The sequence below is a fragment of the Calypte anna genome, chromosome 11 (genome assembly GCF_003957555.1).
Source record: "Calypte anna isolate BGI_N300 chromosome 11, bCalAnn1_v1.p, whole genome shotgun sequence".
Classification (NCBI taxonomy): Eukaryota; Metazoa; Chordata; class Aves; order Apodiformes; family Trochilidae; genus Calypte; species Calypte anna.
Window position 1 is genome coordinate 13,108,787 of NC_044257.1, and position 27,898 is coordinate 13,136,684.

The window sequence follows — 27,898 nt, forward strand, 5'->3', positions numbered from 1 at the left end:
TTGTAAATGTACATTTCCAGAGGAAAAATTATCCAGAGCACCTGTGCAGTTTTTTCAGATGTGAACAGTAAATCCTGATAGTGGCTAGAGTATTAAAAGCAAACAACAAATAGAGATCCCATAATTGTGGATTTCTGCTACATAAAAATTGGATAAACTCTTGATGAGTGAAAAATAAACTAAAAGGAGTGACTTGTTAATTTAAGCAGTAATCATAAAAATGAGTTGAGTTTCTGCAGAAGTGATGGCAAGGTTTTTTTTTGGCAAGAGCATTTTGAGAATTGTACATAATGGGGGTGGGATTTGATGACTTTCAGAGGTCCTTTCCAACCCTCAACATTCTGTGATTCTATAATCGTGTACTACCTGAAAACTGAAGAATTTTTTCATGCAGTGGTACTGATTCATTCAGTGCAAGAAGAGTGCTTATTATGGAGTTATTAAGAGTGGTAGGAGTGCCTTAATTAGTGCTCTGTGTTTTGTACTTGTTCCCTGTGATGGCACTTAGGGTCAAAAAAACAAAAAAGGAAAACAAGTGAAATGAACAGACACAGGTCAAGACATTTCTGCATATTTCTTTCCTGCAAGATGATCTTTTTGTGAAGCAATTTGTATGATCCAAGACAGTGTTTTTTTTAATGTAAGTTTTTAAATCTTCACTGTTTAGGAATTGGAGAGGTGCTAATGATTTAAGCCTTTTCCTGTGATATTCACTGAGAAAAAATATTACCCTTTGGGTTATGAGGGTATGAACTAAAGATTTCCAGAAGTGTTTATCAACAAATTTGAAGAAAAATGTATTTTTTCAGTTTGCTTTTGAGAACACTAATGACCTTATAGTAAAGCTTAATGAAAAACCCTGTATTTAACTGTTCTCTTCACTTTTATTCTAGCATATATGTGTTTGTGAGAACCGTGGTCATACTTAAAAGCTTAGAATGTGGTTTTTATTTGGGAATGTTCAAATGTCTTATGGAAGGATTGTCCCTGAATATGAAATGAGTTTGAATAAAATCTAGGCTGCTGCAGGATAAACCTGATCTTATTTACCAAGGAAACCAGTCAGATTTCTGTCGTTTCCTTCACTGCCTGGCTATAGGTGGAACATCCACCGGACCACTTCTGCTTGGCTTATGCCACAATAAATTCAATGGAACTTACAGAAACTTTTTCAGCACTCATTTTATTATTAGAAGCAGCATCAGGCATTAAAAAAGCCCCAACACATAAAGCAGAACAGAGCTGAAAAAGAAGGAAGAATATACAGTGCCACATTATATTCTTGAATAACTCAAGATACTGGCTTTTTCCATTTCCAGGGCATAGCTATCACTATATAAGCATATACCTGGTGCACTGTTAACCCAGCTTGGCAGAAATCTCTCTCCAGCCCAAGACACTATCAGCAAAGGTGTGAAAGTGTCAGTTATAATGAGATGAGTTGGCACTTCCTGTGACCTGTTTGTTTCCAACACTTTTCGGTGTTAATGAAAACTGTGTCCATTCTTAGTTTGCAAACTATGTAGGCCTTACTCTGCAGTAGATCCATGCTGGAACTCAACTCCTAACAAATGGAGCTAAATCTTACAAGGATAACTTAGTTAAATATACATGCGAGTAAAAGCAGAAACAAATTGGAGATACTGCTAACTAAAATAACTATTTTGAATCTCTGTGTAATCTAATAGAATTCTGAAAGCTGCTAAAGAATCTGGAAGGAATTGTGTATGGTTTGTGTATGACACTTTTCAGTGGTAGCACTGAATCTAACTTAAGCCCAGCAAATAAATTTTAATAAAAAAAGTTAATTTCAATGAAATTGCCTGAACTGTCCAGAGCCAAATTTGATCGGTACCATTGACTTTGGAGAGCTTTAACTGAGCAGCTTGTTTGAAGTTCTTTCTTGGTCCAATAGTTAATAGAATTCACTGGCAGAAGACAGACTCTTACTACAGCAGAAAATAATGATCTAAAGGAAGAATGTGATTTATTCCTGTTGATTCTATTTTGAACCATACTGTGCAGTGTAATATCTGCCTGAAGGCTTGTCTGCTCTTCTTGGGTAGCAAAGCAACAGCAGGTTTTTTCTGGCCAAGAGAATGCAAAAAAAACCCAAACAAACCACCAAAACCACAAACTATGGGCAATGAGATAGTTATTCGCTGTCCAGACTTTTGTGTTTGTCACTTTCCCCAGGAAAGAGCAGAAGCTAGGATGAAAGGATGTTGGATGGCCAGATCCAGCCTCTGGACTGTAGCCTTTTAGTTCCAGAATCACCAAGTCTTTATATTTCAGTTCAGTAAGAAGTTACATTTCAGTTTGATTCCTGTTAGCATCTTCATTAGCAGAATTTTGGGTGCCCTAATCCATTCTTGAACTTCTCCAACATTCACAATGGATTTCTATTAATCTTGTTTTGTTCTTGCACAGAAACAGTATGGTCTTTTGAGATCCCCTTGCAGGAACTGACTGCCTTTTTTCTGTCCAGAAATTTTCCCCATCTCACCCTTTACAGCACCCTGCTGTGATGTTTTTATCCTACCCCATAAACTAAAATAAATGCTATTAAAAGCATGCAAAGATTTTTTTTATTTTTATGAGCTTTTTAAATCATTCACCTTCCTCTTGACCTAATGGCTTGTCAGCCTCACCTCACCATTTTTTTTCTTTTATAGAGTCTGTAGCTATATTCATTTTGAAAGAATTATTAAGTTTCTGGGATACAAACCTGTTTGAACTGCAAGAAATCTGCCTTCACTTATGTAAAGCCGTATTAGTATGCTGGTGTGAAAACACACTCAGCTTGGTTGCTCTCTAAATGTCTTCAAATGGGATGAAATGGTGGACAATAAGGGAAAAAATATACTTTTGCACAGAAATGTATTACAGTAGACAGAAAAAATTTGCTTGTTTGCATATTGTTTTATGTGCAGTAGAACTGAGGACAGGGTTCTTCCACATTCAGACTTAGTATAAATAGGCTCAAAAATATGAGGGTATGTTTCACAAGTGCTAGCAGTGAGAGATGGGCAGGAATAAAAGATCTTCAGGAATGTATTACTTATTTCTTGTCATTATGGAATTGTTGAGCTATATATTATTCCCAGAAAATGTCTGTCTTCATTCAAAGCTCTTCATCAGGTCTGTACACAAGACCTACTACAACCATATCTCTTTGGGAGGGCTGTCAGCTCCTTCTAAAGTAGGTTCAGTTAAATGCTGAAGTTTCTGCCTTTCCAGCTCAGAGTTTTGGCACCATGGCTGTGGGGAGGCTGTGTAGACCCTGTGAAACTCTAGTTCTGTGTACTTGGGAAAGATCAAGAAGCTGAAGGTGGTGATGGAATAAAGGGTGTTTGTAAGGCAGGATCATGAGCAAAAGAACTCAAAAGCATGTTAAAACTACAAAATGGTATTTCAATATGTGTAAATTACATATATATATTTGAAAGATGTATATTATGGTGTTTAAACGAGGTAAGAGGAATATGAATTTGAACCTCCAGTAAGGTCTGAAGTCCCCAAAGCCACATTTACAGTGAGTTAAAAACTGAAAGTAAAATCTCTTCATAGCAAGAGAATTCATCTCTTTCTCAGAAGGTGAGTCAACATCATCCCAGGCTTATGCATGTTGTGAGGTGTTCCACACTTGAAAAGCTCATAAAATAGCTCTTCCTCAAGTACACTGCAGTTAAGCTTCAATCAAAGATTCGACTTGTCATCTTAAACAGATTCTCTGCAGTGGAAATCAGATGTGCAATGGCCAATCCTCACCAGAAACTCTATTATGCAGATCCTAATTTGTTCTGGCAAATGCACAAAATCTTTGGTCAGAATGAACTCCAGAGATTGTTGCCTTCTTGCATGCAAGTGTGTGTATGAAAAGATTCCAGCAAGAGCCCTTTCTAATCTTCTGTTCTTGCAGTGAAAGCTCAAATACTTTCTCAAATGATGAGGTCTGGCAGTGTTTTCAGAATTGTCCTTCCCTGAATCTCCCTGCATGGCACTGTACCACTGTACACTTGTGAGCAACATGAGTCCTTTGAGAAATTTCTGCACAGAATAAAATTTGCAGCATCTTGGCAGATTTCATGTTTTCAGTTTTAGGTTATTTCAGATCTCTGGAGAGACTATCAAAGCACTTAAAAGCGTTATTGTTTTAATTCTAATTACAGAGAAAGTGTACCTGGTGGTTAGGCACAATATGAAGCTTTTATCACATAAGTTTACAGTGGTGGCTCGTCAGAAGCAAGGAAGCAAGTGTGAGCAGTGCCATTTTTTCACAGCTAAGGCTTAAAAACCCACGTACTATCTCATTGTCGTGATTACATGGCACATTGCAGATATGTTACCCTTAAGGCTTCCTGAAAAAAGCTACCCATCTTTTCTGAGGGGTTGTATGTTTTAGAAAGCTTGAGAAAACCTAAATGAAATAGAATTAAAAAACTCTAGATCCTCTGTGCCTGCAAAAGCAGCACACTTAACTTGTTACAGGTATAATATTTCTTGCACATACAGCTTTTCAAAATAATGATGGTTGAGGAACCAGACTTGGGTTTTTGGCACAAACAGTTCATAATTTTTATTGTTCCTGTCGTTCATTAGTGGCAATACTGATATTAAATACTAGAAGTGTTATATGTTAAACTTGCAGATCAGAAAAGCTTTTACCCTGTACTTGTTATTCATGAGTCAGTATTGGTGTTGTGCAGTCAGTCCCTTACCTGCATGACCACCTGATGAGCAATCAAATGAAACTGTTTCTTTTTTTCCTAAGTTAACTTACAACAAGTTGTTGTTCCCCCCCCCCAAAAAAAAAGAAACCAAAACAAAAAAACCAAAACAAGACAAACAAAAAACAACTTGAAGGAAGGAACATTATTTTTTCTAATTTTATTTGAAAAGTTGCAGACATGAAATAGTGTGCATGAAGTTAAGCTACATGTCACAGAGATATGAAGAATTTAGGTTGAATTTTTTGCTATTATTTCTGTTTTTAAAAGTGATAATTAAGGTATTTTAATGAGAGTAATCCATGAATTTATGATGAAAATTTTAGAATAGATATATATCAAAGTTAAAAAGATGTAACTAGAAGGAAGTTAGAGCCAAAAGGTTTTGTTACCTGAAGTACCAAAGCATGGTATTTTATTGCAGATTGGTTGTCACAATGTAATTTTGTGGGTTTAACCAATACCAGGAGAGTTAATGGTGTGTATATGCTTATTGCATACTAAATACCTGTAAGGCTGTAAGGCATGCTCGTTGCTTTATGTGCAAGACTGAAGACAACCCATAAGCAAATGCATAGCCATTTTAACCCAAGGAGAATCAGAATATTTTTCATAAACCCCTCTGCTGCATATCTAGTGGAAGACTTCTGTTTCGTTCATCTGTGAGCTCCCAGCAATGCTGAAAGGCTCTGCTTTTGGAATCTGTGGGCACACTGACATTCTGTGCATGAGGTTGGTCTTTAGCTGTCCATCAGTGCACTTGTTGACTGTGTCATAATAATCCATCCAAACCCACGAAGGGAAGCACGTGCTGCTCTCTCCACCTTTGGCCAAAGCCACATTATACATTAATGCTTCTTAAGTGGGGAACTGATCCATTCAATGTGCTTTATGTTTTGGAAAGCCAGGATGTTGATATCCCAGGTTCAGCATTATGACTTAATTGCAGAGTCAGGAAGGAAGGAAGAAATGTTGGAGGAGGCAGTGATGAGGAAAAGGATTGATTTAAAAGGCCTGCTGAATAAATTATTGGAAATTGATGAGAGTTCTCATTAGGATGCACTGTTAATAAGGACTTTGCTTTATCCTTACTGGGACTCTCATCTTTGCTATTTAAGTATGAGGCCTGTGACTAAAATAGTAACTCATTTCCCCCTCTGTACTAAAACTGGAACGAGTGAACTGGAGCAGAAGTCATCCACTAGTTTCTGTTTGTGAGTAGCATCTTAGATCTTCGATCACCTAAGCAGAAATATTTCTTAGTTGTGACAGATTATCTGACCTCTTCCCTTTAACTAGGGCAGAACTGGAAGCAAAAGCTATTCAGGTGAATGCTGCAGTCTCAGAGATGGTTCCCTATCTTGTTCCAGAAAGCCCCTATACTAGTGGAATAGGATTTTGTTTGCAGCAAACTGCACTAGAAACATGCCTCCCTAAAAGGCTTTGGAAACTTTTACAGTAAGATGTGAACAATCTTTCATCTTCTTCAAAGATGGCCACCTGGACTTGTGTCATTATGCAAACTCCTTTTGCCTTCCTTGTCCAGCAATATTGAACTAGAAGCACAGTGTAGATCTGGGATCCATGAAGCATCTTGTGACACAAGCAGAGTCTGCAAGTGCAGAGCTGTGCATCTATATGAGGGGGTATATATGTGAGATTTCTAACAACTGAGTGTGAATCTATAGATCTAACACACTAAATGGTTGTCCTGGAGGAAGTAAGGTAAAACAGCTATAGAGACAGTTGAGAAGTAGAATGAAAAGAAAAACAGTCTCAGTTCTGAGAATGTTTCCTTCATCATTCTTTCTTCATGATGTGTTCTGTTAGAATAACTGTCAATCGGGTATGGGAAACAGCATAAATACCACATCTTTCTGGCTTTAACAAGGCTGTAATCTGATAGGTTATATCTGTTATTTTTTGTTCTTTTAATAACATTAAATAGAATGGATCTGTTGTCTGGAAGGAGATAGAATTATTCAGATTTTTTGGTTTTAGTTGGATGTTTCACGTATTTGGTTTAGGAAAAACGTGAATGTTAACAGCCTGGTTTAAGTGAAATGCCATGTTTAAAAATGTGACAGAAGTAGAACCTCATGTTTATTTAGCTTATTTCAAGAAAATAGGATGGGGAAAGTGAAGGTAAGAGGGATAGAAGTATTATTGTTAACAGTGGCTTACTTTTTATATATACCATTAACTGTAGTTTCCTGTGGTACAGAGATAGAAAAAAAATCTTAAATTCTGAGCTGAGCTGTTGCTGCTTCCTCTACAGAAGTTAACTGTAGTTTCGCTGTGTTCTCTACTATTGCTTTCAGCCCAAAAGCTCCTATCTTGTATTTTCCAGTGCTTATTTCTACCACTCCTGTTCAGTCTTGGAAGAGGCTACCCACTCCAGCTGAAGACAGTGGAACAATGCATAATGCTTTTAATGGAATCTGAACTGGGAACTTTAAATGTTCTGTATTCAGAATCTACATTTTTACATTCTTCATACCAACAAAATAGCCCTTTTGGGAAATTCCCTACAGCTTTACATTTTAAAAAAACATAAAGTTGTTTTTGCAGGACCAAATTATAATTCAAGATTTATAAAACTTTGAATTCCGTTGAACCCCCTGTTGAAATGCTGTGAAATCAGTCATTGCAACTTTAGATAATACAGGAGACAGGTGTGATTAGATTAGGGATTAAACTGTGTTAAATATGCTGTGGGATGAAGTTTCATGACAAAAATGTGAACACAAAACGCCAGAGCTTTTGCTGTCCCTAGCAGATATTCCTATTGCTTGGTGCTATTTGAGGCACATTCTAGATTATAATGTGACATACAGACACCTATGGTCAAAGCAGCCTTGTTAAGCCAAATATGTCTCATTTAACCTCCATAACAGAAGATGTGTTGTTGTAGTTGCAGTTAGAAGAAATCCATTTGGTATTCAATAGGATAAACTTCATTTCTACAAAATAAAATCAATCCAAGACCATTCTTTAACTAGGGCTAGTAGGAAAACAATTATTTTATTGTGCACATTGTAAGTAGTAAAAAGGTAGATATTTCTTTACACAACCTAGAAATTATCCACAAAGCATCTGCTTAATTTCGTCTGGTCTGAATTTTTTCATGCAACTCTGTTTTATTAAAAGCTTTGCCTTTATGTGCTCTTTTTAATATAATCCAGCAGGATGTCTTGAAATTCAGTACAGTACTGGAAAGAGAAACTTTCAAACAAAATGGGTTATAAAAATGTTTTTAAAGGATTTAATTTGTAATCGTTACAGAAATTTAGTTGAAATGTTTCATGCTGTGACTGATCATTTAAATATTGTGATATCAAAAGCAGCTTAGTGATGTACTGAGAACACAAATTTATTTGCTGTTACCTAGTATTATGTTATAATTAATCTGTTAGAGTGTGGGTGAGTCTGTATGCTGAGTGACAGCAAAGGAAAAATGAAATGAAATCTGAACTTTTGGCTATTGCTGGTCCATATTCTAACAGTGTAGACATAGTGCAGTAAAGTTGCTTAAGTTTTCATTATCTTTTTAAAAATGAAGCTTCAGATACACGTGTTTAAAAATACACTTTCCTTGGTTGCTAGATGGGGTATGATCTTTTGAAGTGGTGCATTTTGTTCTTAACTTGAAACTGGTGACTAGTAAAAGTCAGAATCTTTCCTCCTAATTTGTTTCCTGGAGTATTGGATTGATCCCATTAAGCTTCAGTACTAGCATTAAAAGAAGAATGAAGTACAGCTCTAGATCACTTTAAAGTGATTCAAAAATTTTTACTGTAAGAGAGGAATACACCTTTTTTTGGTTTTATTTTTAAGATAAAATATTTGTGTCTGAAGTTAAGAGTCTGATAGTTTGTTCTAAAGATGTCCAAGGACTCAAGTGGAAAGAGGGAAGTCTTAGGAGGCTGTTACTGATGGTTTTCTGCAGAAGCAGATTGCACACTGTGCATAGTCTAAGGGTTTATTGAGCACCATGTCTGTAAAACTAGAAATCAAGAAAAAGCAAAGAAAGCTAATTGAAAAAGTTTTGATTTTTAAAAGAAAACACGAGCAACAGTTGGCATTAATAATTAACGATGAAAGGTTTGACAACAGTACCTTACATTTAAAGAGTCTATTTTGAAAGAACTAAAATAGTGATGCAAATCAAATTTCTTAAAGCTTTAATCATCTTGTTAATTCCCTCTCGTTAGAAAGTCAATAGTCAAAAGTTTCTTGGGGAAAAAAAAATTTTAGAAAGGCCTGCACTTTGTTTGAAGGAACTAGTTGTATCTACACCATAACTGTTACTAAGATTAACAGCAGAGGCTGAAGAAAAATATTATGGTCTAATTTGTAAGGAACGTCCTGTGTACTTTGTAAAAGCATAAAAACACACACAATTTAATATATTTCTTGCTGAATTAGTAATGTAGAAAAATACTGTAAATCAGGATGCTATGTGAAAAAATTATCATGGATGAAAATATGCTAGAGGAAAAATATTTCTTCCTGAAAACTGAAATGGAATGCAATTTCTCAAATTTTAAGCTCAAATTACAAATATCTACAGTTAAAAAATACGGGGGAAAAACCCTACAAGCACTCAGTTGGTAATTACACACTTGCTGAAAACATGTACTCTGCATTTTTTAAATTCCCTAATTAAATCCTAATTAGCATGTGCACTAGAGTGTTAATTCTTGCTTTTATACCTCGAGGGCATCCCTATACCTTCAGGAACATAAACTTACTCAGATATGTAGAAGATAATAATCAATAAATAGAACTACCACACAGTATGTTCATCACATTACTTATTTGTTTGATATGTGCCTGCTAGGTCTATTAGCCAGAAAAACATTAGAATTCGATTTGTTTCTGTCTTTGTATGAATTCATTCAACTTTATCAACAGGATATCACAGCAGCACAACTGGTCAGCACATTGGTAATAACAATACAGGAGCAATCTTTGACTGCAAAATCCAAGTTTTGACTGGTTGTGTGCTTGAAGACATTTTCCAAGGTCTAGAAATTTCTCTTGATAGACTGCAAAAGAGAAGAAATTATAAGTGCTGGTTTTAAATAGATGGTCAGTTCTCTGTTACACAGACCTTTAGGTTGCTTCTGTTCTTATGCCAGTATTCCATCTTTCATGGTATTTGAAATTCATGTTGACTGCTTGGTGGTTTTTTTCATATCTGCAAAAGCATTTAATCTTAGTAAGCAAAAGGTATTGACTAAACACCTGTCTTAAAACCCAACAGGTAAAAAAAATTGAAAATAAACGTTGGAGTGTGATTTCTTGGCAACCACAAACAAATCAGGCATCAGCCGGTGGTGTTGTGTTAGCAAAACAGATGGGTCTCCTATATGAGATGTGTTCTAAACATTTCCATAGGACTGAAAATCTCACTTCTGAGGCTATACCTAATCCAACTCATTAGTGTTTAAAAAAAAAACAAAACAGAATTCGGAATGTGTATTAAATAATTTGCACAAACCAGTCACTAGATACCTATCTGTCAATCAAAACGAGTAAGTGGTCAATTGTACTCATTAGGTGAATTTTTTTATTTCTGAGGTTGGTGCTTTGACTGTATTCAGATGTTTAATTAGAGTAATTTGATAGAAGTGACTGAGAGTAAGTGGTTTTGTTCCATTCATTTTTCTGTCCCTCTCTTCCTACAGCAGAGATGCTGTCAACATACGGGGTGGTTTACAGTTCATTAAGTTCTTGCCCTGAATGTCAAAGGAGCTTATCTTTTCCATCTGAAGGAGCCTATTTTTAGAAGTGTTATGTGAAAAGTACTGAGTTCTTACATCTTTTTAAATTGCAGTTAGTCTTTGAATGTAAGGTTTGTAAGGTTTGAACCGCAGTGAATAGTATAAGCTCAGGTGTCTTTGCCATTAAATAACCTTAAGTAAGGTTGGAATTCAGACAGAAACAGGGTGCTGAAATTGTTTCCTCTTTTTTCTGGACTGCCTTCTTTAACCACTCTACATTAAGTATTTGCTGATGTCTGTGGAATGATGCCCACTATAGAAGTTATTCAATGTCTTGAGTCCATATAGTTTCTTTACATTAGCTGCTGCTTTAGTAAGGTTGAGGCAGTCTAGAAATTCATCATTTCACCAGCACAAACTTTTCAGTCAGAGCATTTATTTTTTAAAAATTAATTTTTGCTTGGTTTCTCCTCTTTGTGAGGGTACACTGGCTGGGGTCAGGCATGCTTTCTGAAATGGTTTAGAAAGGTTCCCAGTATGCCCCCACAAGGAATAGACATTTCAACTAAAGAGATTTTGGGGGTTATGCTCAAGGCTTGCTAGAATTAAACCACATAATACCGAACTACTGCTTTGTTTCGTTTCACTCTATTTCTTTTCAGCTATTTCTTCATAAATTAAAATTAAAAGAAATCGGTTTAGGAAACAAAAATTCTGTTCTTCCACATACTCTGGACTAGCTAGACTTGATCTTCCTATTGAGGCAGTTGTATTAATATTTGCCATCTGGATTTAACCTTTCCTTCTTAGTATGAGGTTCTTATCCAGACAAACTGTGATTTAGCTTGAGAAAGTAGCTAAAATGCTCCCCTGGAAAGCTCCTCTTTCTAACCAGAGTTCTGTCTCACTGTTTCAATATTGTTTCTTGAACACTCCAGCTTTTTTCTCAAGCCTTTATGATAGTTTACACTGGATACATATGATACATGTAAACTTTAAAATACAATTGAGAATATTAGGAAAAAAAAAAAAAAAGATTGGTCAGTGGAAAGTTGTCTTCAAGCTTTCTGGACAACTAGACTGTACATGGAGATGACCATGCTGAAATGCTAAAAATGTAGCTGCAGCATGATTTTGTCTTAACTGACCTCTACAGTGCAGTCTTTTACAGCATCTACCCCATGAGTGTATGAGTTTTCATAGTTGAAAAAAACAGTAAATTGCAAACAGTGCTGTAATAATTTACAATTTTGGTTGTTTATGCAGAAATTGAATACATGACATTATAATCATAGCAGTAGGATGCATACTTTATTACAGTATGTTTTTAAAGTATGCTGAGGAAGGTTATTCATGCTACACTAATCATTTTTGTTAAACAAGCAAAATAAAACCATTAAGTGCTAGATCATTTACCTGGCTGTAGAGTTTAAGCCCATCTGTGTATCTGCAGTCTCTCCTGGAGAACATGATAGCTTTACATGGCTTAAACCTGCAAGCTGGCTTGTAGGCTTGTCAGAAAGGCTCCTGTTGACATCAACAAATCAAATAATGACTGTGAGAAAAAACACGTGTTGGTGGGCAGGAGGCCTTAAGGATCAACAGTTGGTATTTACACAGATCTTTACTTTGACAATAGTATTAGCAGCTTTCTGCTGCTTCCTTTCAACAGCACTGTGTGAGGACTAGAGTCGTGGAAAAAAATGATGCAGTGATGCAAGGAAAATTACTGTGGCTTCACTTAAAACCAGTCATTCTGAGTTCCATTGTTAGTTTTTAAAAAAAAATGAGAAGCAGAATCCACAGGTAAAAGATGATCCTTCTAGCATAGGATTTTCCAGGCAAAAGAGATAGATCTACTACATGGAAAGAAGAGTCCTTTTCTTACCCAGGGTGTAGGAAAATATAATCAATATTAAAACTATTCCTTTTTTTTTTAAACCTTGAAATCATACTTGCATATCATAAGTTTTTTAATGTTTATTAATCCTTTCTGTATAAAAATAAGAAATAAATCAGTAATCACTATATTTCAAATTTAATCTTTTTTGTTTAAAGAAGCATTATGCAATATAATTTTCAGATTTCTCTATATGGGGGAATATTATCTTCTTATGAAGTTAATGCACTTTACACAAAATTACTATCTTGTAAGTTTTTGACATTTCAGTGAGGAAAGGAAATTGAATATTAATATTTATCAAACTATGAAATGTTCATATGGAAAAAATAGAATGTGTTGATTTTTTTTCATCCATTAGATATGCTATTTTAGATTAGATATGTATCTTCAGTTCCGAGTATCATGCTGGTTATGTGTTCCATGTAATTACTAATTTTTTAATTTAATCACATTTTCATTTGGTTTTTGAACCACTGCTCTGATTTTTGTTTTTTTTTTTTTCCATAATGGGAGGATACCAGCAGTCTTGGTGCTGTGTGAGAGAAGTTACATTTTTTACAGTTAATCTATTACTATGCATTATGAGAGTAGAATACAAAAAGAGGCCATTTTTAATTGCAGTTTTTCTTAGTTGAATTGTAGGAAAACTTGATGCAAACAGAGCCTCCTATAATGACAAACAGAACAGTATTAATAGCAAAAGCTCACATATATAACAGCATAAGCAAAGCTGATAAAACTGATGGGAAACTGTGTGAAATTCTTAGAACTCATGTTGTTTAGAACTCACTTGTCATTTGAACCAAAATACACATATTGATTACATTCTGGGACTGTCTTGCTAGGATAAGCTTAGAATTGAATGGCATACAGTGAATTTCTGATGCAGATACCAGCGTTCACATCTTTTGAAGTACTGAGAATTCTCCCTGGATTATTTCAACTGTTTGCCATCATTGGAGTGTGTAGGAGGAGCTGTTGTGTCTCCATTGCGTGGCTGGTGTGGTCACAGCAGGTAGAGGTGTGTAGTGAAATGAGGCAACCAGGTGCCACTAATTACCAGGGAGTGAGCTGAGCCTGTGCCTCAAGCCTCACCTTTTATTGCCCCCCCAGTCCTGCTCATGCGCAGTTGGGGCCCGCCCTAATCAGGCACAGGTGGGCTTAACACAAGCTCATGCCCATTACCTGGCAATTAGTGGCACCCGGTTGCCTCATTTCACTACAGAGGTGTGTGTATGTCTACTATGATATAGATGGTCTGAGCCACTAACACAAATGAGGTCCAGAGCCACATAGGTTTCAAGACAGCTGAGGCCCCTCTATCCAGTTGCACTTTTGCTAGTATGTGCATTAAGTAGCTCAAAGCTAGATATAATATTGCTGTCCTTGTTCTAGTCATACTTCTGATTGCCAAACAGATGCCATATGCCTTGGTGGAATGTCACACATCCATGTTGGCACAAGCTGCATGCTGTGTAGCTGTGAAGGGTTTTGTTTTGTGGAAAGGCAGTGTGGATGTGGGAAGTTCTTGGGAATCGAGCCTGGGCAGTGTGCCTCACTACTTGAAGCCCAGTTATAAATATTGCTGGCATTACTGGGCAGAGACTCAGTAGAGCTCTTTTTTTGTTGATCCTTTGCTATGCTTCATTTTATATTTATAATGGGGGGAAAAAATCAATAAATTTTCTTTATTATTTATGGTTACTCAGAGTCAGAATAATAGTAATATTCTGTTTATATGTATTCTGTTTATATGTAACTTGTCTTTCTGTAAGATTAACTAGTGAATGTTCTTTATTTATATTTACATTTTCAATGTGGTAATGGTAGACCACATCACTGACTTTGTATGCATTATGCAAAGCCACTGCATGTTTCAGTGTTTTTTTTTCTCGTTCCTGACTTATTTTGTTTGACTCATTGCAATTCCTGGTCTTCATCCAAAGAGTGATTTCCTAGTTGGAAAGATGGTGGAGATATACATCACTGAACAAAGCTTGAAGGAGAAGAGGTTATCAACCATTTCTTGAATATTTTTACTGTAGGTTCTTCACTGCCTTTGTTTCCTCTCAGCTGCTTGTTATGTATTGGCTACTTCAATTATGCTTTTTTCTTTCAGTTTTTTTCTCAAAGGTGTTCGTGTTTAAATTACTCTATTTTTTTCCCCTCTTCCTAAGTATTCACCTCACAGTAGTATTGCTGCATTCTGGTATTTCTTGAGTTAATTTCTCATAATTCCTTTAGATAATGTTTAAGGACAGGAATCATCTGTTACCTTTCAGATCTCTTTTCTATTAAGTACCAAATCTAGTCTACAATCTGAACGTATTCTCATCAACATCACTGTGTTTTGGGATGAGATACATTAATGTATGTCTTTCATACATACCTTACACTGTCTGTTAGCCTACAGAGTGGTATCTGTGCCCCATTTGACTGCTTTTACTCTTAAGTAACTGTGCTGTGGCTTGTAAAAATAAAACAAGTTTCTAAAGAAAAAAAACTAAAACAGAACAAACACAAGTGTCAAGAAAGTAAACACAATAGAAGCAGTGGAGCATTGCTATTTTTATGCTTTGCAAACCCAGTAAAGAAAAAAAAATACAACTAAAGCTGTGGCCTGGAATACTAATACAGAGCAATTTTTTTTTGAGTACTTTGTCTCAAACTTGTCCACTCAATCCCCAAAACAGGTTACAACAACACCCTAAACAGCAGGGCTTAACAAGAGCAATGCAAACTGAGTTAACAGAAAACATGGTCAGCAAGCAGAAGCGTTCACTTAAAAAATAGCTCTCACAGTTGCTGCCAAGTGACCTGATAGGCCTATAGCAAAGGGTAACACAAATAGTTCTGAGTTGAACTGGGTAAAAAGTTTGGATTCCATAAAAAGTAGAAAAAAAATCCACTTTATCAAAAGAAAAATTCAATTCTGTAATATACTTTTGAGGAAGATAGGGCAAGTTCTACCTATTCTCTGTTTAGTGTCAGTAGTGTCCCCTGAGCCTCCATGTACTGTCCTTAACTATAGCTATTAACTAAAGGTTCATCCTGTGTGGTCATTCTGCTCTGAGGGAAGGCAGTTGCTGTTACCAGAATTCCTAGCTGAAATACTTTATAAACTACCATCTCAGAGGGAAAAGAGGGGATGACCATCAGGTCTTCTTTCACTTTGGCTGTTAGAGATCAAGCGCTGTTACTCTTATGAACAACACACAAGCTGTTGAAGAATCTGATCTTGCTTTCTCTTTGAGACTCAGGTGTACTTACTCTTGAGTAGCAGTATAGCTGCACTTCCTTTAGTTATACTCCTTCAGCACAACACTAAGCCTGAGAGCAGATGTCAAAAAACCTTAAGCATCTGTAAATGTATGTTATTTTTTCTTAATTTCTAATGCAGAACTTCCTTGCTGCAACATAATCCTGTTGCTGTCCTATCTACCAGAGACATAAATAATCCTTGTTTCTATATGAGGCAGCACACTATGTTTTGAAGACTGTTGTTACATCCATCCCCTCTCCTATCACCCTACCATTTTCTTCTCTAGCTTGAACAACTCTGATTCAGCCTTTTCTCTTTCTTTTCCCCTTCTGTGTTTGGTTAGCTAGCAATTTACGTTGTTCTCTTTGAAATTCTGCTTCAAAAGTGTTTTCCCACCAGTATTACATGACAGAAGTAGTGAAACTGAAGATGCATCTTCAACTGTAGACCTTGGTGGCATGGCAGGATGACTGCAAATGTTGTACAAAGGCTTTTGTTGGCATGTCCTACAACAGTAGTTGTTTTTATCCATTACACCTTTTGTGACCTAATTCCAGCTATAAGTGATACTCATCCATTTCTTTTGCTGAGATTTAATATTTCTTTTGTCATGTTCATGGGGAGGTCAGGTTGTGAGAATTTTGCCACATTGGAGAGTTGACTTCAAGTATAAATCTAGCTGCTAAGCCAGCTAATGTCCAAACACTTACTACATAAGTAGAAATCAATTGACTGCAAAATTGAATAGGTCACATGGTAGAAACACCTTAATCTCTGTATAATTTGCAATCTAATTGAAATTAAGTAAATGAAAACAATGCAGATGAGGTAAGCAAAGTGTAACTACGTGTCTTGACTGTATTATTAGGAACTCTATATCACAGCTTCCGCTTTCTTCTGTTTTTTTTCCAAGTAAAGTAAATTGCACTTTTCAATTATCAGACCTTTCAGGAAAAATAAGTGTGAGTCAATGAACAGGCAGCTCACTGTCAAGCTTTTTTATTTGTTTTTCTTTCAATTCCTGTGCACATGGTAGGTCTGTTTAAACAGCTGGTATCAAACATCCTTCCAAATAGAATCGTCTTCTTCCTATCATTTGAACCAGCAGTCAGAGCAGTGATGAACAATGAATACAAACCAGTGTGTATGACTTCTCACAAGACACAAGCAGGATTCAGATGCTTAAATCTGAAATTGAAATGTTAGTTTTTACTTGTAATTTGCTATTGGTCACACCCTTTACTTTAAATATAAAGGTTGTTTAATTGCCTGCCATTCTGCTTTCTTCACATACCCAGAATTGTCTTGGCTTGAGCAGCTATAATCCTTTGCCTAACTGGGGCCATAAAGCTGGAGAGAGCATTATGCAAGTCCCTGAAAGATTCTGTTGAGCCGGCAGCCTTTTGGACTCCAACTGTGGGATTATTATCAAGCACCTCTCTAGTATAGTTTATGTACTTAATTTTTACAACACCTTTCAGCTGTGTAGCTTAACAGTTCTCCTATGTAATTTTTCCTATGTTTAGCTGGTAGGATTTATCTACTGCACAGTTTGTAATAGCAGCAGCTTGGCAACCAGGATGGACTGGAGAACCTGCATCATGTTCTGAAAAACTTGAGGGAACTCAGGTTGGGCTCCTCTGACTGCATTGCCATTTGATCTGTCTGGGTGGTTGTGACTACACTGCTAGCTACATCCAAGTCATTTGGCTTAAAATAGCTTGGATGTAATTTGAAGATACATGCAGATGAGAGATACAGTAATATCCTAAGGATTTTATGCTGTAACGTGTCTGTGCATTAAAATCATTTCAGTTTTCCCAAGAAGCACACCAGGGAAAATCAAATACGGCACAGGTTTTGTATACCAAACATTAAATCAAATAGGACTTCTCAGACTGCTGAAGAGATTACTTTGGGGGGGAGGTGTAGTAGAGACCTTCTCAGTTGTGAGTGGAATGTAGAAGGTGAATTTTTATTTTCTGTTTTTTAAGGGTTTTATTTTTTTGAACAAAAAACTCCACAGAAAACCCCAACCCAACAACAAAAAGAATCCCTGAGCCAAACAAAACTCTGTTGTAAAACCACGTAACAAAGCCCCTGCTTATCTCTTGCCAGAGTAAATGTTGGAAAAATTTAGTATTTGAAGTTAACACAATTGGTCTTGGCCCAAGGATCCAGCCTGTTTAAGTCCCATTGTAGAACCTTCCTACCCTCAGGCAGATCAGCAATCCAGCCTAATTTTGTGCAAATCTGCAAATTTACTGGAAGTGCACTTGATCCTCTCATCTGGATCATTGATAAAGATATTAAAGAGCAATGGCCTCAGTACTGAGCCCTGGAGAAGACCACTGGTGATGAAGGGTTTTGAAATACAGAAATACAGTGGAATTTCTTGGGTTTAAACAGAATCTCTCAGTTTTTAAAGCTATAGGTCACTCTGGGAGGGGAGAGCATTCTGAGGAAGCAGCATTGTATGCTTGGTTCTTACTTTCTCATGGGTGCTGTCAAAAACATTTGGAGGAATCTTTGGTTTGACCTGATACTTTTCTTTGCTTCCTAAAAACAACAGTCTTAAATCTGACTTTTTCTTTATTTTGCCCAGATTACCTTGCTTGCACTTTTTCCCTATATATATTTTGTTTGTTTGTTTGTTTGTTTTGCTTTGTTCTAGACTTTCCTACCCCCTGTAAGACACCCCCCATAACATTCCTGCCCCTAGGGAATCCCAGCATGCCCCTGTACTTTCATTTCTTATTCACCCACTTTGATTTATTCTATAAGAGGCTCTAAGCTAAAATGTTCAGTCAATGAATGGGTGGCAGCTTGATGGACCAATTACAGAAACGTAATTGTAAAAATGTGCTTTTATTTCCTCTAGCCAGTGCACAAAAGTCATAAAGTGGACTGCACATTACTGAAGTCAAATTATGATGAATGAGGAAGCATGCCAACATTTCAGCATGGTTTTGGCAACTTGTAGATTTATTAGATGATTAGAAATAAAAGATGAAGACACACTTCCCATAGGTTCATTGAAAAGCTGTTCAAATGCTAATATAATGGAAATTTTATTTCTAAGAACTTTGATTAAATGTGATATTATACTTCTACAGCATCACTTCTTGTCTGCAGTCTCACTGGAAAGCATAATCTTCTGTAATAATATCAATCTTCATAGATAATACCATCAAATTTTAAACCAATGGAATATTTCACTTAATAAAGTGATGTTATTATGTGCATTTTAAATAATTTCTCTGTTTTCATTGATTTGTGATTAAATCAAGATGGTTTGGAATAAAATCATAGTCTCCAGTAGTTTCGAAGTATGAAACTGAACCTGTTACTTGCTTTCTTGGGGATAATAAAATTCTTCTTTTGTGAGGACCTCTTTCATTTTGCCAACATGAAATTCTCCAGGTAGGCATTAATTTCTCCCAAAGATTTACACCTGTTCAGTTTGTAAAATGTTGTCAGTATAGATTATACTTGTACAAACCTGATTTTATCCAGGCTTTTTCAATTGCCAAATAACACTTGTAAAACAACTGTGAAAAGTTAGATGTTTGTAGGATTTCCTGTAATTATATTTACTGAGTTTATTGGAATTGATTTGCAGATAAAAAGTCATGTGATGATCTAATATGTCCTCTAATACAATGTCAGTCTTTTCTAAGCCTGCATTTATACATTTATATGTGGGGGGGCTGGTGTGAGGACAGGGCTGAAGTGCCAGATTTGACTCTTGAAGGTAAAGCTTTCTAGTTGCATACAGAATACAATAAAATATATAATTAAATGTGACAGTGAGTGACCTTTCTGCTACTCTTTTTCCTGACTCATCTTTTCTTAACCTTAGGTTTAACTTGTGTGACTGTCTCCTGTAACATTTTCTACAATGTCTCAAGCCCAGTGTATTATTTAATTCCAGTTAGCTATTCAGCATTTAGTAAAGGCCTGGGTAGGTGGTAATAGAATTAATTGCACAAAAATAATGACTCATGCAGTAGTTTTTCTTCCTTGGCTTTATTAGTGATCTAAGACAAATTCAGCAAGTAAGTATATGCCAAGGAGACAGTCATGCTGCCATATAAAAAGTTTGTAGTAGTACCTTGATGGGTATAATTGGAAAAGCTTTTAATGGAGGGGCACTCTATGCCTGGTGTTATTCTAAATCTTATCAGTCTGTTTGTTTCAGTAGAATTTGAGGCTTGGAAAATTAATTATAGTTAGTTTTAAAAATGTCTTTAAATTTCTTGCCTTTTAGTGGCATCAGAATTTCCATTGTTCTCTTAACTTAGGTCAGAATAAATAAAAGTTCCCAACTGGCTTTAACTGTACTATTTTTTAATATAAATATAAACACATACATATATAAAAATAATAATAATATGTATCAATAGGCTAGACAGCAGATCATTATCACTCAGCAACATCAGCAGGAACAGGATCAAAAGGCAAGACATCGTTTAACCAAGAAAATACACACACATTACAGATATGAAAGAGAGATGAGAAGTTCTGCTAGCAATTAGAGTCCTGGTGAGGGTCCTGCTGTTGATACTCTGCAGCCAAGACATTACTGAGCCTGACCTATGCACCATGTGCAGTTTTAAAATGCTTAAATATGAATAAAATAAAACAACCCACAAAAGTTCACCTGCAGACAAGTTTGGGGTTTTTTTCTGATATAAGATACAGTAACTATAGTGTGTTTTCAGGGGAAGATATTTGTGCATGAAGATAATAATATAGAATACAGTCAAAATGATTTTTGGCAGCCTGTGATATGGTAGTTTGTGGGGAAGAATGTGTGTTGGAAAGCTCTTTTGCACATTTTAGCAGGCTACTCAGTGAATGAAATTGCTTGCATGCTTAAGTGTATTGCTTTATTCCCATTAAATGCAGAGCAGAAGAGGAAAAAAAGAACTGCAAGCTGGGATGATACCCAGTAGGGTGGAGGAGAGCTGTATACGTTACTTTGATCCTTACTCTTCCCCACAAGTCTTGAAGAAGAATTAACCAGGGTGTATACCCACAGTGCAGGCACTTGTCTCCTTTTCAGTAGCCTCACAGTCTGTGCTGTATTGTGTGTTGCAAGAAGTTGGCTGTGGACAGCAATTGTGCCTATTTTCTAGTAGACTCCTTGTCATATATCTACTCCTCAAGAGGTTTTATGTCTGTTCATCTTTCATTGTGTTACTAATTCCTGCACTACAAGTGTTTTCTTACCAAGTGTGGTTAACATAAATATTTTTCTATAACAAAAACCCCACAACTTCTTATCTTTGTGATAAGTGAAAAGACTATTGTTATTTGTTATCCTGGGTTCATTTTTGCAGTGCACAGTGGATTATTCATCTTGGCTGTACATTTCATTTTAAAGTATTTCTTGTTGATCTAGGTTGAATGCTTGGTTTGTATGGAGAGGTTAATTTTTAAAGAGATTTGTCACTTGTTCAGGCTGAGAGGCTGCCTTTGTCTTGACGCTTTTGTGTATAGCAGAAATGTATTTCAGAAATATACTAACTGCTGCTTACTGTATTTATTAGCTGCCAAAGTAAAGTTTCAGATGTCATTGAAACAGCAACAGAACTGAACTCGGGTTTTTTTGTTGTCTCAGGAGAGGACAGATCAAACTAGAGGTTCTGGAAAGTATGGATGCATCTCCCCAGCAGGACAGTGTTAACATGCAGGCTTCCAGGGACTAAGTCCATGAGGAAAGAGTGCAGTGGCAGTGGTGAGTAGGAAAAGTTGGAAGCAGGTTTTAGTACTTACTTCCACTACACCATCCTCTTCACAGGCATGAAGCTCTACCCTTCATCATTCATATGGATTGCAATTCAGAAAAGCTGGGATAGAAGCCAGAATAAAAATTCAGACCAAGAACAACATGATATCTAGCAGCTTACTATATCATAATATGCAGTAATTACTGTAATTATTCAGAATTACAGGGGCAACCAAATCCTGTCTTGGGATAGGGGAAATTCTTGTCAAAGAATACGGATGTAGTGATGTGCATTTCAGGTGGAGTGAGAGACTAAAAACTAGTGTAGGGAGAGCAAATTATCAGTGGGTGGTGCAGGTGTGCATAACTGCACATGATGGAGCTAAAAGGTAAAGAAAAAAAGATTTTCATGGTATGGATGAAACTATATCGGTATGGCTTATGCTTTCATTATTAGCCTCCAGAGTACCATAATTTCAACAAAGTAATAAGGTTTGTTAAGTGTACCATGGAACTTGAAGAATGTTTCTTGTCCAAGCTGGAAAAATATTCAGAGTTTCACTTCTGATATAATCATGTTGGAAAATGTTCGCGAATGCTCCCAAAAAGGTAGGGGGTGTAACCCCTTTGCCATGCCAAACCCCATGTTTGAGGGGCCAATTAGATCGGCCCATAGTTCTGTGCTGCCTGCACCGGGGGTCGCTGTGCTGCGGGTGGACACATGGGTGTCCAATAAAACGTCATGATGGTGTGTGGTGGCGGGGGTGTGGTCACAGAGGCACTATATGTGTAGAAGTTACTGTGCAATAAAGTTGAAGCTTGTTTATCGACCATATTGGTTGCATTAGTTTTCCCTCACAGTTTTCCAACGTAATCAGAAGCAAATTATTAGCATGTCATGTTAAGAAGCAGATGAAGTCCAGGAGTTCAGTGTAGTATCCAGATTCATGAACCAGATTCATCAACTATTAAGCACATAGTTCAGCTGAGTAGCATTACTGTTTTCAGGTTTTTTATCTCTTGCTCTTTCTGAAACTGTTTTTTGTTCTTTTACTTTTCTGCCATCTGAGATTCTTTGTTTCATAAATCATCCATTAAAAAAGTATTAGAGAAATGTGAAACTGCAATTCTAAGAAGAAAATAATTTGAAAGGAAGAAAATATATAATGTATTAATTGTAAGAAACCCAGTATATTTATTTAAATAAATAATACATTATTTATTAGATTATATAACAGGTTTTTTTCCTCCTGCTGCTGTGTAATTCTTGTGCACATGTAGCAGTTACAAGACTACATAGTTAATGCTTCTTTGTTTCTAATGTAGGCATCATCTTTCAAGAAATTGGGGTTTTAATGTTATTTTTGCTTTATCTGCTGTTAAATAAGGTTTTATTTCCATTCCTTACAACGCAAAGGGCTGAAGTTTATAATTTACAGAAGTAGAGGCTAAAATAATTCTCTTCACAAAAATGATCCATGATGACATTTTACTATGTCATCTACTATTTACACTGTAGTGTGTAATTGTAACAGAGATTTCCTGTGTGCATGTAGGGTGATATACCAGAGATTTATTGAGATTTGGTTTGAAAAGCAGAGATTCCTGATTCTATTTTATGAACTGTATTGGCCTGGATGATTCAAGGTAGACAAACAACGTATGGCTTCGCTGTGGATCGTCACTAGCTCCCCCTTTCTGCAGCGATACACCCCAATCCAGAAACACGGTCATTCGTTCCGTCCATGGCCACAGTTCAGTCTTCTGCTCAGATTTTTTTCTTCACTGAACAGGTCTGGAGCCATTCTGTAAGCACAAGGCTGTCTGAGTCCTGCATTTCCATCTCCCAGCAGCAGTGGCCTGAAGAGAAGCAGAGCCAGCACAGACATTTTATCAAGGCCACCAAAAGCAATGCTTCACTGATATTTTTTTTGAGAAGGCAGGGTCTTTTCCAGCTGCCTGACAGCTGGGAAACATTAGTAGGAGCTGAAGTCTATCTTTAAAAAAAAAAAAATGTTAGCTGGCAAAGATAGGATAGAGCTGTACTTGCTAAGGATATTAATTTTATGGTGGTGAAGGGAAGAACGGCCGAACCTTCTCCAGAGCTTTGTGACCTCATGGCTGCACTTATTACTTATGTCTTTGATTTCCCATGAAGTTTTCTCAGAAGTCCTTCTCTGAGATAGAGACTGTATCTGTAGTAATAAATTTAAGAGTGTTTTGGAAAACTCCTGGCACTTGTATCTCAAAACCTGTTAAGTTGTTATGATGGTCACAGTTGCCATGTAACAGAAAGGGAAACATCACAGTGTGGGGTAACATGGGGGCCTTCAAACAGAGCATCTTGTCACTGCATTTTTGTATTACAATGGTGTAATTATAAAAAAAGGGAGTGTATTTTTCACATACTGCAGCCTGCAGTCCAGTTTAACTTGCATTCACTAAGGAACCAGGTGCTTAAGTTGTTACCAGTCTCTAGCTTGCTCTCATTATAGTTCCATTATAGGCTCCTACTCATATGAGAGTCAATAGACCAGAGCAGACCCCCATTACTCCAGTTCCTCTCTCCAGTTGTGTGGTAAAGCTAGTCTTGTCTGGTTGCAAAATGAGTTAAGTCAAAGGCAATGTTGTTTTCTGTTGACTGTGTGGCAGGGGTGACAACTTCTGGCATAAAGGCAGGTTACAACTGAGGGTAGTAGCTGTTAATTCAGTTTTTCTTTACAGAAAGCAAGAGGTGTTTTTTCATACAGATACAGTTCACTAGGTATGGCTTGTAGTTCAGATTAATTATGAATTTTGGTGAGTTGCATCTTTGTACTTTGTACTTCGTTAGTTTGCTTCCAATACTTCATCTACAAGCTACAAGCATGACCACAATAGAATTGCAGTCTCTTTTAAGTATACTTTGGAGAATTTTGAGATCTCCAAAGAAAGCACAAATGGGAGTGAATTTTGAAATTCATTATTATAAAAATATCAGTGGAAAACCTGTTTGCTATAGTAATTTGATATATGTTGGAAACTTAATGGAATGGATTTCATATTTCAGTTGTTCTTACCTGCCTGTATGACATACTATAAATTGCTTCATTAGCTGACAGATGAGAATTGCCAGGTGATCTCCCTCACTTGTACCACTAAAGCTGTGCTGTTAGTTCTTGCTGTACAGCTGCTTTAGTGGGAACTCGTTCTTAGCTGTAGACTGTACAGGCAACATGAATGGAACTTACAGATGGAAGAGCCATCATTAATCTTACTAATGAGACATTGAAATCAAGGATCTCTATTCAAAAAATAAAATATGCAGTCAGAAAGTGGACCTGCACTTAGTACTGGACAAATGCTTAATTAATTTTGGGTTCTTTTTCTCTTTGTATTATTTCATTCCTTCAATCTCAATATTTTAAGTTTTTTCTCAAGGCTGTGTGAGGTCCACAGGAGGAAGTCTATAGCTTTCATCTTGATTTATAGAGACGATGATAAAAGTTTAGTCTCACAGCTTGTTGCCCATTTCTCTGCTAGATTGCTGCCTACAGCATATGTTCAAAGACAGGTTGCCCATAGTTGAATGTAGCTTTATTTCAGTAAACATAGCCTACAGTAGAAACATATTGAATTTAGGCTAAACTTGCAGAGAGATAGGAAGAAAACCACTATGTATAGCAGTGGGTTGCAATTAAGTCTTCTGACATTTGTAAGCCTGTGTGGCTGTGCTGGAGGCTTGAAAGTGGATGGGGTTTCATCCCCATTTCAGCTGTCTGAGGTAGTCACTGGTTGTGAATCAGTGTGTGTAGAGACAGAGTATTTTCACTTGTGTTGTATGAATGCATCACCTTGTGAATCAATTTTCTGTGTGTCTCTGAAATCTGTATCTTTCATATATCACAAATAATGATCTCTGTTCAAGTTTTTTCTGCTGTAGAGGAGAAACAATATGAAATTTCAGATGAGTAAGAGAATTATTTATCCCCAGGTGGGGAAGAAGACTGCTTTTTCATGCTTCCCCAAAATCCCAGGAAGCAATATAATAGTCATCACTTTGAAATACCTTCACTTTATTTTTTAATATGTACATATGTATAATTAAAAATTATATATATACACACATCTATATATACATTTTCTTATATGTGGACCATGTACACTGTTATCTTAATAACATGAAAGGAACTGCTTAATTTCATTGACCAGTGCTTTAAGCAATAATTACTTTAATAATAAAATTAATACAGTATATGTTAGTAATTTCTTACTGTAGGAGGATGCTCTTAGTTTTACCAAAAGAGGATGTGGGCTTTGCATTTTTTCCCCTGAATTAAGCAGCAGAAAGATGATTCTTTGCACAGCCCTGTCTATGGTTAAAGTCTGCTCCTGTCAAAATAATTGCAATGCAGAAATCCAAAATTATAGATCTCTTTCAGTATTAAAAATTTGTTAGTGAAGGGACAGTGTTTATTTTTTGGTTTTTCTCTTGCTGAAGTGGAGCTGTGCAAAGTGCCATACAAAGCTGCATTTCTACTTCTGATGCTGGAAATACTGATGTATGGGGCAGACAGAAAACAGATTCACACTAAAAGAGAAAAAATACTAATCTTAAATGCATCAGATTGAATTGAATATTTTTTGCTTAATTTCATAAAAAAAGGAGAAGGATGTTACTAGAACAGGATGGTGAGGAAGTGGTTCATTAAAATCATCATCCATAACCTGCCTGTCACACACCCCTTGTTCAGGCCAGATTGTCTGCTGTAGGAAAGTTCAGATTAATCTATCCCTTATGTTGTCATACTTGCTGGAGTGGCAGATTAAGATTCTATTTTTGGTGCCTAATTTCTAAATTAGCAGTTTTCATTAAACCGTGTTTACTGCTGTCACAGAAGAACAAGCTGGGATGTGCAGTCTCACTGAGTGACGTGTAATTATATAAAGCTGAGGATGTTCTCTTGTGCTTGCTAAATGAGATGGTAGCAGTTCTTTTCCTCTGAATATTCTGATGAGCTATTTTGTGTATATTTAGTTGGAACATTATTTAATAGTTAAAAAAACTTGGAGGTTTTTTCCTTATCACTGGCAATTGGTCAGATTTCAAGGAAGTTTTTTACCTTATTTTAGTCACTTTACTTTTCTGAATCTCTTGTGCTGTTCCAGTGCTTGCAGAGTGGATGGGCTTAATATATATATTGTAGCTGTTCAGCTGCAGTTTTAGTTATTCAATAGTTGAAGAAAATGGCTTTCTCAGCTCATGTGAAAAAGTATAATAGAACCATATAATACCAAGTATGAAGGGACCTCAAGGATCATTTGGTCCAACCTTTCTTGGCAAAAGCACTGTCTAGAAAATATCGCCCAGGACCGTATCCAGCTGAATCTTGAAAGTATCCGGTGCTGGGGAATCCACTGCTTTTCTGGAGAGGTTATTACCATGGCTGTTTTTTCTCATTGTGAACAATTTTCCTTGTGTCCAAGTTGTCATTCCTCATGAGGTTACATCATATCCGTGACTGGCTTGCACTCTCCAGCCTTGCAAAGCACTTTAAGCTTCAGAAATACTTTTCCACAAAAAGTTCTAACAACTGCATCAGAGTGGAGTGAATGATACAATTTTGCTTCCTGAAGTTATGTTCATTGTAGATATACAACGTGAATTTGGATTGACGCCCTTTCCTAAAGTCAGCCTTTCTTTTTTTTTTTAAAGGTCTTAAAAGATGTTAAGCTTTTTGAGAAAAGTCTCCCATCAGATGGGAAATAACCATCATACGGAATGAAATGTAAAAATGGTGCCACAAAAACTTGCAAACTATATGATTTTGGCAGCGAGGAAAGGTTACTGAGCTGAATATGTTTGCAGAAAGGAGGGCATGCTGACTGTGGAGGCAGTAGTCAGGGTACTAACCAATATCAGCAGACTTTGTTCACTTTTCTTGTGTAGTAACTGCCAGTGGAACAGAGTAGTTTTCATTCAGCATGTAGCCAGGGTTCCCAGCACACAGACTGCTGATGGTGTAGTGGTAACACACTTTCAGTTTTAGAGTAGAAAGCATCAAGTCTACTAAGATGATTAAGGGACTGCCCTGTGAGGAAAGGGTAAGAGAGTTTGGGTTGTTTATCTTAGAGAAAAGGAGGCTGAGGGAGGATCTCATCAGTGTTTATAAATATCTAAAGGGTAGGTGTCAGGAGGACGAGTCTGCACTCTTCTCCAGGGTGTCCAGTGACAGAACAAGCGGTAATGGACACAACTTGGGACACAAGACACAAATTAAATATGAGAAAATACTTCTTCACTCTGAGGGTAACACAACACTGGAATGGATTGCCCAGGGAGGTTGTGGAGTCTCCTGGGTTGGAGACATTCAAGACCCTCCTGGATGTATTCCTCTCAAACCAGCTCAAGAGGATCCTGCTCTAGTAGGGGGTTGAACTAGATGATTCTCAGAGGTCCCTTCCAGCCCCTTACCATTCTGTGATTCTGTGAAAAAAGTATCAGATGATAGCACTCAGTATAAATAAAAAAAGTTTTTTGCGTGTATCTTCATGTTGTGC